The following is a 17,914-nucleotide window of genomic DNA, read 5'->3' as shown; positions in this document are numbered from 1 at the left end:
TTTCACACCATGCTGATAACTTTGTTCATTTTGATGAATACAGCCTACGATTAGTAAGCCTCCTTGCTTAACCGAGTACAGATACCGCATCTACTAAAAAAAAGTGGCTATGAGGTATCAGTTTTTGTGTCTTCCAGGCAGAACTTCAGGCTGAGATGCATCCTATTGAGTGAAATGTTTGCAGTATACAGGGAGAGCCGCTGGTTCTTGTGTTGCCACAGGACTCAGTAAGGTAACTAGAATTGTCTTTGGTGTGAAAATATTGAGTTCTGCCCTTTTTTTCTTTTCAGATGCAGCTCTGAAAAAAAGGGAAAAGGACAGATGGCAAACAGAAGGCTTCACAGTATTAAGAATATGTTTGTTGCCACTCTCCCCTTCTACAGAATCAGAGTAAAGCAGCCAAGGATTTGGTGAGTCAGTTGTGATGTAAACAGAGATTCTGTTTCTGTTAAGTTCCATGTCATTCAAATGTCCATATGAACGACATCCATTCAAAGAGGTGAAAAGTTCCCTGCTCATTGTGTCTGTTAATGTGTTCTGTTAAGGGTATGTAAATGGCTTGGAGAAGGAGGTTGGGATTTGAAGCTCCTTCTCAAATCGTTATAGCCTAAAATGGAACAGAAATGAGCATCTTCTCTGTTGTCTGATGTGAAGCATCATGGTGATGAAGAGTCTGAAGAGTCTCGGGTGTTTGCTCTAATTTTCAACACGGTACACCAGACAATAGTCATTATTACAGGCCAGCGTCTTTTCTCATCTGCCAGCAACCCAGAAATTACACTTAATTACAATGGACCCTAAACCATAATCCAGCATAACTGTTGCCAACCTTTGCTCCAGCTCTGGAGAAGAAATAGCAACCTTGGTATTAAAGAGAATTAGAGGTGACACTACTGAAATTCTTTGATCAATGGGTCAGTATGGTCCAAGAGTTAGGTGTGTTGGTTCCATCAACTCTTAGCAGAAAGACAACAAAAACTACATTTCAAAGGCATAATTAGATAAAAAACAGAACTGGTTATTCATCTTTGGGTTGCTACTGAAAATGATCTGCTTATTCCTTTGGAAGGTATTTTTTGCTGTCTTGCTAGTAATCCTGCACTCCTGCTAAAATTTCTGGAAGTTATTGTAAGGCATATACCCCTATGCATTTCCACCTTTTTCAGGCTGTATCTCATTCATTCATCTGCTTCTTAAGGGAGCTGGAAACAATAATTTTCCTCTTGCATAGCATTCACCATCCATAAAGGATAATGGATGACATGCAACTGTGGGTGCTGAGGAAGGGTCGTGTATTGAGGCAATGTTGTCATGAGATGTGAAGGAATAGGACCGCACAGAGTTCATCTCTGTCTAGGAGAGTTAGACTTTTCATATTTTCATATCCAAGAAGATCCCCAGGAATCTTATTTGCTGTGAAGAGGTTAAGCCGGACTTCTCTGCATTTAGTAAGATCCTAAGACTCTGGAAATAGTGTACTGGTAGGTTAAAGGCCCGCTGCAACTCTAAGACTAAGGCAACTTGGATCAAACAATTGTTAAACAAGGCTAAATGTGAATTCTCCTCAACTTCAGATGTACAAACACAATGAATAGGCATTTGGTGAGCATCATAAGTACAGCAGAAAAGTCATAAGACAAAGAAATATACTAGTAAAGCAGAACAGCTAATAACTATGTAGAAACATCACGAAAAACTGTAACACGGGGAAACAGTTCAAAAATTTAAAAAATGTCATTTATTAAAAAAATATAAAAGGTTAAGAGCTTTCATCTAAAAAATATAGACTTCATCAGAATACAATTATATGTCGATTAACTGTTTAAATACAAAACACCACCAATCACATTGCATCATGGAAATTGCAATATTCATGAGATGATGTCATATCCCCCTCTAAAAAATATATATATATATTTAATACATTCTTGCTTCAATAACAGGCTTAATGGGGATGTGGTCATTAATACTAGGTGAGGTGGTGGCATTCAGAAGTATTTGCCATCTTGCTTCCTTTTCACCTAATACTGCTTTCACATTGGCCCCTGTTGTATGAATTCAGTACCTCTAAAAGGGCAAATTTTAAGGTGGAACAGACACCGCTGTCCCTAATGTGTCTATATAATGCATTGTTTGCATCCTCCTTTCTAATGGCATAAAGATGGTCATATATCCTACTTCTGAAATGCCACCCAGTCTTCCCCACATAAAAACTGGGACACCTACAACATTCTGCATCTGGCAATCCCTCTTCTTGAATCTCAGTACCATATGATCCTTGTTGTCTACTACCAAAGTATTATCTTCCAATATGGCATGACATTGACTATAATGTCCACACTTGGTCGTGCCACCCGTACCAGGCTGAACAAGGAGAGGGTCACAGTAAGCTGCCTATCGGGCGCTAGAATCCGCCACATAACACAAGCACTCGGGTCACTCCACAGCAAGTACAAATATGACACAGTCATTGTCCATGCTGGTGTGAACGACCTGAGACGTACCTCCCTGGACTGCATGAAAAGAGACATAGAGGAGCTCTCTGATTGTGTAGCCCAGGCAGGTATGACCCTAACCCTGAGCAGTATCCTTCCTTCACCAAGAATGATGCCACAATATAGAGACAAGATGATCAGCTTTAACAATTGGCTTAATGTCTGGTGTCATTCAAAGGGGATCCAGTGTCTGTCTGCCTGGGATGACATGCTTGACAAGCCACGCTGCTTCGCAAGGGACGGCTTGCACCGGTCATCCCTGGGATTCCAGATATTGGCCAAAGCTCTTGCCACCCCCATAGTGCCTTTTTTAGGCAAGGCTCAAATTCTAAACCTACCACCCTAGAAAACAAAAATGGGAAGAAATTGAGGGTAATGCTGCTCAATGCCAGAAGTCTAAATCTCAAAATGCACGCACTCGAGGCCCTTCTCAGTATGGAGAACATCGATGTCTGTGCTGTAACAGAAACCTGGTTCAAGGCTCCTGAGAGCACCCCGGCACTATTAGGTTTTACCTCATATCATGCGTTCCGCCCCCAAAACGCGGACCACTCCTCAAAAGGAGGGGGTGTATCCATATTCATAAAGGATACTCACACCTCCAGGTTGGTGGCAACGCATGAAGCTTCGGAAACCATCCAGGTGCAACTAACAATAGGCAAAACTGCTCTACAAATTGTAGCATGCTACAGGCCACCCTCTCAAACTCAGGAACCCCACACAGCCTTCCTGAAGACACTGGAGGGTATAAATGTATCTCCAAACACCATCATATTGGGTGACTTCAACTACCCGAATATAGACTGGGAACATTACTCAAGCCCTAACTTTCTAGCCCAACGGTTCCTGGAGTTCATAAATTCAAATGCCATGGAACAGCTAGTCACTGTTCCCACGAGAGGAGAAAATATACTAGATCTCATTGTCACAAACATGGGGACAAAATGCTCCACACGGAAGTATATCCCTCATTGGTGAGATCTGATCATAAACTAATCTCACTGGAAATCCACATCCCGCCCCCACCCCAAACAAAAAAAACCATAGTGAAGAACTTCTCTAAAGCAAACTTCACACTACTCAAGACTGGTGTGGTATCCTTCAAGGCCCCTGAGTCAGAGGAAACCACAACCCAAGCTGCGGAAGCCCTTACAAATGCCTTCTATGAACACCTCCAGGACTGCCTGGATCAGGCAATCCCAAATAAAACCAAGACTCTTTCCACAAAGGGCAAACGTCCAGTCTGGTGGACCCCAGCCATTAACAAACTTTACAATAAGAGGAGAAAGCTATTACATGATAGAACAAAATCCATAAAAGGGAAGTCACCCCTGATCATTATTAGTAAAAAATACGAGCACTCATAAAATCAACTAAGGCCAATTTTGAGAGAAAAATTGCCATGGATTCAAAGGACAATCATAAGGCCTTTTTCAGCTATGTTAGGAACCTGGGTGGAAACTCACAGATATGCTAAGAATTAGTCCAAAATGATACAAAAATCACTGAACCCACAGACATTGCCAACATACTGGCAGACAGGTTCAGTGCAAACTTCACCCCCCTCTCCCTAAAGGAGAGATAACTATCCCAGCCGAGTGTAGCCTCCCGGACATCTCAAATGCGCAGGTGAAAGCTGCTCTCTCTAAAGCTAAAAACACAGCATCAATGGGACCGGATGGTGTCCCCGGCTGTGTGCTACACGAGCTAAATGAGGAATTAAACCCGCACATAAGGCAGCTGTTTAATCTCAGCCTTACCACAGGATACGTGCCCAAGGAGTGGCGACGGCAACTGTGGTCCCACTCCACAAAGGTGGCGCCTCACGGACCCTGGTAATTACCGCCCCATAAGCTTAACAAGTCTAGTCTGCAAAGCTATGGAGAGGATCATAATGGAGCTCATAAACAAAGATATAGGGGACTTGCAGACATTGGACCCGACCCAGTTTGGCTTTGTCAAGGGAAGATCATGCCTTTTGAACTTGGTCGACTTCTTGAAATAGTCACCAAGGCCATTGATGAGGGAAAGGCAGTCCATACAGCCTACCTTGACCTTGCAAAGGCTTTCGACACAATACCCCACTCGGGTATTGTAGAAAAACTTACCAGCTTAAATGTAAACCCATATGTCACAAGATGGGTTGCAAACTGGCTTAAGGACAGAACCCACAGGGTTAGAGTTGCTGGCGCTGTGTCAGACTCCAAGCCGGTCACAAGTGGTGTCCCACAGGGCTCGGTCCTTGGCCCCTATTGTTTGGCATCTACTTCTCAGAAGTACAGGCCAACATGGGAGGACTTTGGCTGACAAAGTTTGCAGATGACTGCAAACTGGGCCATAGTGGAAAGTGCATCGGACACTGATATCCTTCAGAAGGGACTCACGGAAACAGATAGCTGGTGCCAGAGCCATGGCCTGAAGTTAAACGCCAAAAATGTATAGTCATACCCTTCGGGAAAAACAAGGTAACCCCAAGCTACCATATAGGTGGCAATCCACTAAGCACAGAAGAGGTTATCAGGGACCTGGGGACCCAGGTTGACAGTGGCCTTTCTTTGACACTCACATTGCTAAAGTGGTTAGAAAGACCTTCTACATTGCCCACCTGATCATGAAGGGATTCACATCCAGATCTAGTGAGGTCATTGTTCCCCTGTACTCTTCACTTATCAGACCAATGATCGAGTACAATGCCCCATTCGGGATGTATCTCACCCGACATCTGCAGCAATTGGAGAGACCCCAAAAGTTCCTCACCAAAAGGATAAAGGGACTCCAAAATCTGTCATATGCTGCCAGATTGAAGAAACTCCAGCTCTATTCAGTCGCATACCGTCTGCTCAGAGGTGACATGTGCCTGACATACAAGGCCATGTCCAACCCGGAATTAATGGACATGCTCCACCTCAAAAATCCAAATCCACCAAAACCACTAGAGCAAGCGACTTAAACCTTAGCACGGATATAAATAGGACGTGCTGGAGGGATAGATTTATCACTCAGAGACTCCCTATGCTGTGGAATAAAATCCCGGTCCATGTGAGGCAGAGCACCTCGCTGACTCTGTTCAAGAGAAATCTAGACCTGTGGATGGGAGATCGTAGGTTTACCCCGGGAATCATCTCTGGGTCACTGCTGGACAGAGGCACAACAAACTAATGGGCACAGTATTTTTTCATATAAGGGGTGGCGTAAGCCACAATAATTTGGGCTAGGCTTATAAATGCCTTAGGGCAGATAGCCTAGTATAAACCTATGAACCTATGAACCTATGAACCAAACTGTATGGAAGATTTAACACTCTCAACTTTCCTTTTCAAATTGCATCCTATCCTATGCACAAACTTTGGTTCATCCCCCACTAGGGCAAAAATCTCATTGTCACTTTTCAAGATATTCCAGTTGTTACTAATAATCTTTTTTAACCTGCCCATTATAACCATTGAAGGGCAATACACATGCTCTGCTAAAGTTAGTAGATGTCATATCTTTCACTGGGTTATTACTCTTAAACATTTCCATTCCCAACAAATGTTTGTACTTGTTCCCCCACTCACCACTAACATACCTAACAGCATCCTCAACCACTGATTTCGGATAACCCCTCTCTTTAAATAGGGTACCAATGTATTCAAGTTCTTGCACCATCTCCTGATAATCTAATGTCATACGGGCAGCTTGTATACATTGTCCCTTGATAATGTTTTTCTTTTGCCTGCTGGGGTGACAACTGGAGTACTCCAAGTAGGAGTTACTGAATGCAAATTTCCCAAAGATTCTAGATTTGAATCCCATGGTGGTTAAAGAAATGTAAGTGTCCAAATGAGATATGCCCTCCCTACTGGTATGATGGAAGAAATACACTAACAATTGGAATGTCCTACCCTGAACCTGGTAAACTGCCTGCTAGTCCTATGTACAAAGATATGCAAATAGTCATTCTTCCTGCCCAAAGTAATAAGGAAATCATCCTGTTTTGCCCCTAGGGCAGTACAGTCGAATTATTTATTTATTATTTATTTTACATTTGTTAAACGGGTTAGTCCAACTGAGCGTTTGGTTCATTTTCAGGGGAGATCTGGGGAGAAAAGCTCCTCAATGAGTTTTAAATTTTACAAACAAACAGTTAAGAAAATATCTTTTGCAACTAAAACAGTTAATAAGATAACATTTACAATCACCTGCAAAATACATTAGGGTACAATTTCATAAAAGGAATAATGCCTTCATAATTCCTGTTTGGTTATATACAGTATGTCTACAAAAAGAATAGCATGGAGATAATGTGCCAATACATTTTGGCTATGGCAGAAACCAATCAGGGGAAGAAAGATGGAAAAGAAAAGAAACCCTAAGAAAAAGGGGTGAATGAGAAATAATTTTTTGCTTTATGCCTGTTACCTGCTGGAATAACTCTGCCCCCTATAAAATAAGATAAAGCTGGTATTAAAACAAATGAATGAACAAAACTTCTTTTGTGAATGTAAAGCACTAAGGACTTTTTACAGCATTTCCAGAATGAAGCAACTGAAAAGTACAGTTGTGTACACCTACCATAAATGTAGATGTTCGAGTGTCTTCACTGTTGCAGTCATGACTGTAGGGTTCTCCCCTGCCGGCAGGCAGCCCTTGGTCGGCCAGAATCCCAAAGTCTGGGTCCGGCGTCGGCTGTTCAACCATGCTCCCTGACGTCAGAGCGCCAGGAGTAGAAAGCTGACAGCCGACGCCATCTTCTCCAGTTTTTCTTGCCCCAGATGTCAGGAGTCCCAAAATGAAAAAGGTCCCATAACCTTTGCAAATACACCTCAGAAGAATGGTGAAAAAAGAAAATACACAAAAGTAAAAACAAGAGGGGACAGGAGGGAGGGAAACCCAGACTGCAACAGTGAAGACACTTGAACATCTACATTTATGGTAGGTGTACACAACTGTACTATGTTCATCGTGTTTCACTGTTGCAGTCATGACTGTAGGGCAGAATCCCAAAGCTGAAAGAAAGGGAGGTGGTCATAAAGAGGAAGGGGCGGCTAAAAGGCCCTGCAAGACTGCAGAGGCAAAGCCTGCCCTAGACTTAGAGTAGAGAGGTAGATTGTAGTGCTTAGAAAATGTATGCACTGAACTCCAAGTTGCAGCTTCCAAAATGTCCTTGGTAGGAACTCCCCTGAGGAAGGCCGCAGAAGTGGCAGCAGCTCTGGAAGAATGAGTCCAGATACTCCTGGGATTTGCTTTCCATGGTGAGAATAACAAAATCTGATTCCATGAGCAATCCATTTAGAAATGGTCTGTTTTGAAATGGCTTTACCTTGGGAACTTGAAGCATAAGAAACAAACAATTGTTCTGATTTTCTGATGTCCTTGGTTCTGTTCAGGTAAAAACGTAGTTGTCTGTGTACATCCAAGGAATGTAAGATCCTTTCCCCTTTATTTTGAGGAGTGGGGAAAAAGGTTGGCAAGTGTATAGTTTGATTTAAAGCCACTTTGAAAACCACCTTAGGCATGAAGGTAGGATTAGTCCTCAAAGATACCCTGTCTTGATGAAAAATAATATAAGGTTCCACAGCCATAAGAGCTTGTAACTCTGAAACTCTCCTGGCAGAGGTTAGGGCTAACAGGATAGCTGTCTTCCAAGATAAAAACTTGATGTCAGAAGAGGCAGCAGGCTCAAAAGGAGGCAAGGTTAGTTTTTCCAAAACATAGTTGAGATCCCAAGCAGGAATGGGAGGAGATCTAGGAGGTCTTAAGTTCTTAGCTCCTCTGAGAAACCGTCTCATGAGCTGGTGGGAAAAGATGGGAGGGTCTGTATTATAATGAGCAGAAATAGCAGAGGCGTGCATCTTAATGGAAGAGAAAGAGAGACCCTTATGTAAGAGATCTGTCAAGTAAAGTAAAACTAAAGTAATGTTAGGAAGAAGAGGATCAGAATCCTGAGCCTGCATCCAGGAACAAAATATTTTCCATTTTCCTGCATAAGATTTTCTAGTGCTAGGACGTCTGGCTTCTAAAATGACATCCATAACCTGCTTGGGCAGTAAAGAAGAAATCAAAGGCCCTGGATTAACCAGGCCGCCAGGCTGAGAGTTCTGACATAAGAGTGTAGAACCTGACCCTGATGTTGGGACAGAAGGTTCGGAGACTGAGGTAAAACCCAAGGGGGCTCCAGGCATAGGTTTTTTAGAGTTGGATACCAAAACTGCCGAGGCCAATTTGGAGCCAGCAAGATTATCATCTTGGGCTTGTCCTGTTTTATCTTCAATAAAACCCGTGGAAGAAGAGGAAGAGGCGGAAAGGCATATCCGGAGAGGTTCCTCCAACTGAATGACAGGGCGTCCACTTTCCAAGCTTCTCTGTGGAAAGTCCTGGTGCAAAAATTCTGCAGTTGATGATTGGGATGGAATGCAAAGAGGTCTATGTGAGGACATCCCCAGACTGCTGTTATCATCCTGAATATTTTGGTGTCCAGCATCCACTCGTGTGGATCCGAAAGGTTTCTGCTCAGACTGTCTGCCAGGAAGTTTTGTTTCCCTGGTAGAAACTGAGCTTGAAGATCCAGATTGCAAGCTAGAGCTGTGTTCCATAGATCCATGGCTAGTCTGCAAAGCGGGTAGGAATGAGATCCCCCTTGCTTGTTTATGTACCATATAACTGTGGTGTTGTCTGTCCGTATTAGCAGTTGTCTGGTTGTAAAAGATTCCTGAAGGCCAATAGAGCTTTCTGAACGGCTAACATTTCCTTTAAATTGATATGCAGGTGCTTCTGATCCCTTGTCCAAAGGCCCTGCAAACAATTGCCCTGAAAATGGGCTCCCCAAGCATAATCCGAGGCGTCCGTGGTTAGAATCTGAGAGGCAGGAGGCAGACGGAAGGGCTTCCCTTTGTTTAGAGCACATGCCCTGGACCACCAAAGAAATTCCTTTTGAAGGCAAGGAAGGACAGAGATCAGTATGTCTAAACTGTGGCAATGCTGAGACCATACACTTTTTAGGTACCACTGTATTTTCCTCATGTATAGTCTTGCATATGGTATGAGAAGGATGCAGGAGGCCATGTACAAAGCCTGCAGGAATTTCCTTGCAGATAGTTGAGTTAGAGTTGCCAAGGTTCTGAAAGTTGAAGCCAGCTGTAATTGTTTTTCGGATGTCAGAAATGCCATCTGGGTTGTGGTGTTTAGAAGTGCACCCAGAAAAGTTATCTGTTGTGATGGTGTCATATTTGACTTTTTTATGTTTACAGAGAATCCCAGGAACTTGAGGAGGTTCTGTACAAATTCTAGATGCTGGAGTAAGACATCCTTGCTGCCTGCCTGAATTAGACAATCGTCCAGATAAGGGTAAATTTGAATTCCCTTGAGTCTGCAGTAAGCTACTACTGGAGCCAGGCATTTGGTGAAGACCCTGGGCGCAGTAGACATTCCAAAGGGCAGCGCAGAGAATTGAAAGTGCCTCGATCCGGCCTTGAACCTGAGGTATTTTCTGCGATCCTGCCTGATGGGAATGTATAAATATGCCTCCTTTAAATCCAAAGTTACCATCCATGCATCTTTAGACAGCATTGGGAGTAGCTGCTGTAGAGTAAGCATCTTGAATTTTGGAATCTCTAGAAAGGTGTTCAAGACCGACAGATCCAGAATGGGTCTCCATGAGTTTTGCTTCCTTGGGACTAGAAAGAGCCTTGAGTAAAAACCTTTTCCCATCTCTGAAAGAGGAACCAGTTCTATGGCATTCATAGCCAAAAGAGCTTCCACCTGGTTTAAGGCCTCCGTCCATTGATGTTTTGGAAGGTCTGGCCATCCGCTTGGCCTTGGCAAGGTATGAAAATGGAATTTGTAACCTCTTTAAACCACATCCAAAACCCATTTGTCTTGGGTTATTTGAGTCCAATTTTGATAAAAGAGAGAGTTTTCCTCCGAGAGGGGCTTCCAGGCAAGAAGTTCCTGTAGCCCAACAGAGGGAGTCATTGAGTTTGTTTCCTTTGAGATTGTGACCTGTCCTCTCCTCCCCTAGGGGTGGAAGCAGTCCACTGTCTTGGTCTATAAGCAGATTGTGTTTGAGGCCTCCCTCTGGAACGTCTATATCTACCCCTCTGAGGCCTGTCTGAAGTGGGAAAGGACCAATTTTTTGAAGGCCAACACCTGCTAAATCTAGGTGGCTGTACTTGTAAGAAATCTTTAACTGTTTGCATGGATTTCGCCTTATCCTCCATCTTTTTAATCACCTCTTCAGCTTTTGATCCAAACAAAACATTATGCTGAACAGGAGCATCCAATAATTTAGCCTTTACTTGTTCAGGTAAATTTTGTTCCTTTAGCCATGCATGCCTTCTAATGACTGTGCCAGAGGCCGCAGCCCTACAAGAAGCCTCCAAGGCATCAAATCCACAGTGTAAACCATGTTTCCCAACATGTTCAGTGGCATGCAATAAGTCATGTAATTCCTTATCATCTGCACAGGCAGAAATGGAAGCAAGCTTTTGTTTTAAGACAGACAAGAGAAATTGCTGGTATTTAAACATATGAAACTGACAGTTTAAAGCCCTAATGGACAAAGTAGCAGAAGTGCACACCTTTTTGCCCCATCTTTCTAAGGATCGAGAATCCTTTTCAGTAGGAATGGGATTTTTGGCAGAAGCGGCCTTAACCCCCTTAGGACCCTGAAAAATGGTTTCAGGGTCAGCAGAAGGGTTCTTGTATAAAAACTGATGGGAATCAGGAACCCTGTAATATCTATCAGGCTTAACAGGAGCAGGAGGAAAAGAGTCAGGGGTTAAGTTAGCCTCCGAAAAGGCATCATCCACAATATCCAAAACAGGAGGAATAGCCAGGTGACTATGTTGGGGAAGAAGAAAAAATTCCCTCAGTCTTTTCTTGGATTCCGAATACTCCTGTCCTTCCCAGTGGAAATGTTCCCTCATTTCATGCAAAGTTTCCCCAAAAGAGAAATCCTCAGGGGGAGAAGCTGAAGGAATGGATTCTTCAGCATCAGAATCCTCATAAGGAGGGAAAAAATATTCCTGATCAGAAGAAGAAAAGTACAGTTTTGTACCTACCATAAATGTAGATGTTCGAGTGCTAATACAGCTGCAGTAATCACATATGGGTTCTCTGCCGTCAGGCGGGTCCTCGGTTGGCCGAATTCCAAAGTCTAGGTCTGGCGTCGGTTGTTGTCGCTTTCTTTCCTGACGTCAGTGCGACAGGGGTATATAAGACACAGCCGATGCCATCTTATTCAGTCTTTCTTGCCCCAGATGTCAGGTGCCCCCAGAAGGAAGGCAATACATAAATTATATATATATATATATATATATATATATATATATATATATATATAAATATATTCAAGCAATGCAATGTAATCAAAAAAACAGTAGTTGCAAGCAAATACACCATAGGAGGATAACCCAAATTAGGTTGTATGAGAAGGTGTTAGCCACTAGTCCTTTACCAAGAGGGGAAGGAGGGAGGGAAACCTGTACTGCAGCTGTATTAGTACTCGAACATCTACATTTATGGTAGGTACAAAACTGTACTATGTTCATCGTGCATACAGCTGCAGTAATCACATATGGGTGGAATCCCAAAGCTACGCACAAGGTGGTAGGCACTAGGTGGAACTGGGATGAGCCAGAATGCCCTGCAACACAGCAGTGGCAAAGCCTGCTCTAGTTTTGGAATATAAAGGCAGGTGGTAGTGTTTTGTGAAGGTATGCACAGAACTCCAAGTGGCTGCCTCCAAAATATCTTTGGTAGGAACTCCTCTGAGGAAGGCTGTAGAGGTAGCTGTGGCCCTGGTGGAGTGGGATCTGATGCCTGTAGGGACAGATTTCCCATGATAGGAGTAACAAAATCGTATGCAGTGGCCTATCCATTTTGAAATTGTCTGTTTGGTAACAGGCTTCCCTTGAGCTCTTACAGCATAGGACACAAAAAGTTGTTCTGATTTCCTGAAAGGTTTTGTTCTGTCCAAATAATAACGTAGCTGTCTATGGATGTCTAAGGAATGTAGCAGCCTGTCCCCTTTGTTTTGAGGATTGGGGTAAAAGGTAGGTAAGTGTATGGCTTGATTTAAAGCTACCCTGGATACCACTTTAGGCATAAATGACGGGTTGGTTCGAAGGGAAACCCTGTTCTGATGGAAGATGAGAAAGGGCTGCACAGCCATGAGGGCTTGTAGTTCCGAAACCCTACGAGCTGAGGTAATGGCCAGAAGGAAAGCTGTTTTCCAGGACAAATATTGCAAATCTGTTGAGGCAGCTGGTTCAAAGGGAGGCAATGTTAATTTTTCCAGAATGTAATTAAGATCCCAGGCTGGCACTGGTTGTTTCCTTGGTGGTCTTATATTCTTAGCCCCTCTGAGGAACTGTCTTACAAGTGGGTGAGAGAATAACGGTGGATCTGTGTTGAATTCTGCAGAAATGGCTGAGGCATGGATTTTTATGGAGGAAAATGAAAGTCCACTGTTCAGCAGCTCAGCTAGATACTGTAATACCCGAGGCAAATTCAGTTTTCTAGGGTCCTGGCCTTTTTTCTCATTCCAAGAGCAAAATCGTTTCCATTTTGCGGAGTAAGCCTTTCTAGTAGATGGCCTTCTGGCCTCCAGAATGACGTCCTGCACCTCTTTGGGGAGTAGGGTCTGTTGTGGTGTTAAGGAATTTTCCATGCAGCAAGAATGAGTGTTTTCAGCTGACTGTGAAGAGTTTTGTAGCTGTGCTGAGTCAGCAGAAGAGGCATTAGAGGTAGAGGCCAAGGAGGAGTATGTGTTAGGCTCCTCAGGAGTGGGTACCAGTGCTGTCTTGGCCAGTCTGGAGCAATCAGTATCATCTTCGGTCTGTCTGTTCTTGCTTTCAAGAGCACCTTGGGCAGAAGAGGCAGAGGTGGGAAAGCGTACACTGTCCATGCTGTCCAACTGAATGAAAGGGCGTCCACTCTCCAGGCCTTTGGATGAAAAGTCCTTGAACAAAATTTTTCCAATTGGTGATTCCTGTGGGAGGCGAAGAGATCTATGTCTGGCCTCCCCCACGCTTGGATTATCTTTGTAAACACCTGAGGATGCAACTTCCATTCGTGCGGATCTGTCATATTTCTGCTTAGATTGTCTGCCAGCGTGTTTTCCAAACCTGGCAAGTACTGTGCTTGAAGTTCGATTTGCCATTCCAGAGCCAAGTTCCAAAGTGTCATGGCTAGTCTGCAGAGGGGGTATGAATGTGTTTCTCCTTGTTTGTTTATGTACCACATTACTGTGGTGTTGTCTGTTCTTATCAATAATTGTCCTGGATGCAGGAGGTCCTTGAATGCTGTAATTGCATTTATCACTGCTAGCATTTCTTTTTGATTGATGTGAAGGTGCTTTTCCTTTTGGGACCATTTGCCCTGAATGCACCTGCCTGTCATGTGCGCCCCCCAGGCATAATCTGAGGCGTCTGTTGTGATGACTTGATTTGCTTGAGGCTTGCAGAATGGAAGACCTGTGTTTGCTTGACATGCTTGGGCCCACCATAGAAATTCCTTTTGCAAACATGGAATTATTGGTATTATTGTTTCCAAATTGTGGCTGTGTTGAGACCATAGGTTTTTTTAGGTACCATTGAAGTTTTCGCATATGCAACTTTGCACATGGGATTAAAAGAATGCAAGATGCCATGAAGCCCAGAGCCTGCAGGATTCTCCTTGCAGTAAGCCTGGTACAATTTGCTAGTATTTTGAAGTATTGAGTTAGTTGCCCTTGTTTTTCTGGCGTAAGGTAGGCCATCTGGGTGTTTGTGTCCAAGTTGGCACCCAGGAAAGTTATTTTCTGAGATGGTATTAGCCTGGATTTCTCTTCGTTGATTGTGTATCCCAGAGAATTCAGTAACCGTGTTGCATAAGCCAGATGTTCCAGAAGTATGTGCTTGCTGTCCGCTTGGATCAGGCAGTCGTCCAAATAAGGGTAAATTTGTATCCCTTGAAGTCTGCAGTAGGCAATTACTGATGCCAGGCATTTCGTGAATACTCTGGGCAGTAGATAAGCCAAAGGGCAATGCAGAGAATTGATAGTGGATTGAACCTGCAAGAAATCTGAGGTATCTTCTGCAGCTTTGTATGATTGGGACATGCAGGTATGCCTCCTTGAGGTCCAATGTTACCAGCCAAAACCCCTTGCCCAGCATGGGAAGAAGCTGCTGTAATGTGAGCATCTTGAATTTTGGTACGAGTAGAAATGTATTTAGGATGGATAAGTCCAAAATGGGTCTCCAGTCGGTTCCTTTCCTTGGTACCAGAAATAGCCTGGAATAAAAACCTTGACCTTGTTCGTGAGTAGGTACCTCTTGAATAGCTTTCATGTCCATGAGTTTTGAAATTTGTATTTGTGCCTCTGCCCTTTGATTGTGTGGCAGGTTTGGCATGCCTCTCATTTTTGGAAGAGTGTGAAAATGAAATCTGTAGCCTCTGTTTATAATGTCCAGGATCCATTTGTCTGTTGTGATAATATGCCAATTTCTTGTAAATAATGCCAGCTTTCCTCCCAAGGGAGCTGCCAGCCGAGACTTGCTTGGCATGAAAAGGAGGAAGTCATTGGATTTGTTTTCTGTATTGTTGTGCACTGTCTTCGCCACCTCTTGGTGCTGGAGTTTGCCACTGTCTGCCTCTATATGATCCTTGAGATTGTCCTCTGCCCCTTGAGCGCCTGTATCTACCTCTTTGGGGCTTGTCCGTGGCTGGAAAGGACCAGTTTTTAGAAAGCCAATTTCTGCTAAAACGAGATGGTTGTAGCTGTAGAAAAGCCTTGACAGTTTGCATAGATTTAGCTTTTTCTTCCATTTTCCATAGTATCTCCTCAGCATTAATACCAAACAGTACATCCTTTTGTAAAGGAGCATCTAGTAGTTTAGCTTTAACATGATCAGGCAAGCTTTGTTCCCTAAGCCAGGCATGTCTACGAATGACTGATCCTGTAACAGCAGCTCTACTTGAGGCCTCTAAGGCATCATAGCCACATTGTAAGGTGTGTTTACCCACTTGTTCTGCACTATGCATCATATCCTGCAATTCCTTCAAATCTGGTTGTTCAGGTTGAGACATTTTATTTCTTAATTGTGATAACAGAAACTGCTGATATTTAAGCATATGGAACTGACAATTTAAGGCCCTCGTGGCTAGGGTGGCCGAGGTGTATACCTTTTTTCCCCACCTTTCTAAGGATCTAGATTCTCTTTCGGAAGGTAGTGGATTCTTGGCTGTAGAGGCCTTCATTCCCTTGGGGCCTTGAGAAATGATTTCAGGGTCAGCATTATGGCTTTTGAAAAGAAATTGGTGAGAGTTTGGAACTCTGTAGTACCTATCAGGTTTGACTGGGGCAGGAGGCAGGGAATCCGGATTAAGACAAGCCTCCGAGTAAACATCATCAAGTATGTCCAAGACAGGACGTATAGCCAGAGGTCTGTGTTGAGGTAACAAAAGAAATTCCCTAAGCCTTTTCTTGGAATCAGAAAAGTCTTGGCCTTCCCAATGGAAGTGTTCCCTCAAGGTGTGCAAGGTTTCCCCAAAAGAAAAATCCTCTGGGGGAGATACAGAAGGAATGGACTGTTCTGCATCGGAATCTTCATAAGGAGAGTACGAGTGTTCCTCTACATCAGAATGTTCTGAGAAAATGGAGCCCTGTTCAGAAGAGGGAGAATCTTCCTCCACTCTGGGTCTCTTGTCTGGAGGGGGTTGGGAACCCCTGATAAGAGTAATTAAATCCTCAGCCATTTTAAGCATCTGCTTTTTAGGCATGGGGCCTGGGGATGGACCCTGAGCAACAGGCCTCTTAGGATGCATGGCTGATTTGGACTTAGTAAAGGCCTTAATGGAAAAGGAAGATGAGGGCCTAAAGACACCCTGGGTGGAAGTGGACCTGTCCACACTAGGAGGCTCAACACTCACAATGGCTTCAGTGTTTGTAGTCTGAGTAAGGGCTGAGGTACCTGCGGTCTGGGTTACAGAAGACACCGCCAAGGAAGTGTCGTCGGTAGTCAGGGACTGCATAAGTGTCTCGCTGAGAACCGGACCACGTGCAGCCGGTTTTGGCGTGGTGTCGGTGGAGACCGCAGGCCTCGCGTGTCGGTCCTTGTCCTTGCGTTTATTGGACAAAACGGTAGTCGGAGTCTCCGACGACATTTTATAATGAAAGGCTTTACCAAAATAATGTTGGGCGAACTCCGCCCGACGCTTAATAGTGCGTTTATTGAAAGTCGCGCAAAAGCGACAGCCCGAGACGTCGTGGTCTGGGCCTAAACAAGGTATGCAGAGGGAATGGAAATCCTTATGCGGTATTTGCTTCCCACAAGAAATACAATTGTTAACTTTGTCTGACATCGGTCTGAGGCAAGAAAAGTTTCAACGGGTACTTAGCTTTAAAGAAGACTTCGGTTTCCAATTTTTCGTAAATTCAGGAGCTGGCCGACCGGCACTTGCGAACTGCTTCTGCTTCAGGCACCGCGCGGCAAAAAAGACTGAATAAGATGGCGTCGGCTGTGTCTTATATACCCCTGTCGCACTGACGTCAGGAAAGAAAGCGACAACAACCGACGCCGGACCTAGACTTTGGAATTCGGCCGACCGAGGACCTGCCTGACGGCAGAGAACCCATATGTGATTACTGCAGCTGTATGCACGATGAACATCTGAGGAAACAGAAGCCTGATCAGAGGAATCATAAGAAACATCCTGCCTTGGCCTTTTGTCTGGAGGGGGATGAGAACCCCTAATCATAGTAAGTAAATCTTCCGCCATCTTGAGTAACTGTTTCTGTGACTTGGGAGCCGGTTCAGAAGAGGCCTGTGTTGAAGTCTTTGATTTAGAAGGAGTCTTTGCCTTTGTCTTTGGCTTTGCCTTTATTAGTAGCTGAGTAGGCCTGAAAACCCCTTCGGAAGCCGGTAAATGCACAGCGGCTCTGGACCCATCCGAAGGAGCATTGTCCGAAGGTCCTGCAACAAAAATATTTAAAGGCCTGGTTGGCTCCTCATGAGAGTCCGTTTCGGCCGTCGGTTCTGAAATGGCTGACAACAGGGGCTGCAAAAGTGCCTCACTGATGACGGTCGAACCTGAAGCTGGCTCCGCTTGTGCGCTATCTTCAGATTTGGACCTCGGAGGCCTGTCTTTATCCTTGCGACGTTTGTGAACTCCAGTAGCCGGGACCATATCTGACAACATTTTGTAGTTAAAGCGCCTACCGAAGTAATGAAAAGCAAAATCGTACCTTTGCTTAATTGTACGTTGATTGAATCTAGCACAAAACCGACAACTAGCAATGTCGTGGTCAGGGCCTAAGCAAGGAATACAGTAAGAATGAAAATCCTTATGAGGTATTTGCTTCCCACATGAAATACAATTATTAACTTTTTCTGACATCGGAGTGGAGCAAGAAAAAAGTTTCCCCAACGGGGTACTTAGCTTTGAGTGGAGAAGAA

The sequence above is a fragment of the Protopterus annectens genome, chromosome 1.part1, assembly GCF_019279795.1.
Source record: "Protopterus annectens isolate FY-2018-M chromosome 1.part1, PAN1.0, whole genome shotgun sequence".
Lineage (NCBI taxonomy): Eukaryota > Metazoa > Chordata > Ceratodontiformes > Protopteridae > Protopterus > Protopterus annectens.
Note: the sequence above shows the minus strand (reverse complement) of the source record.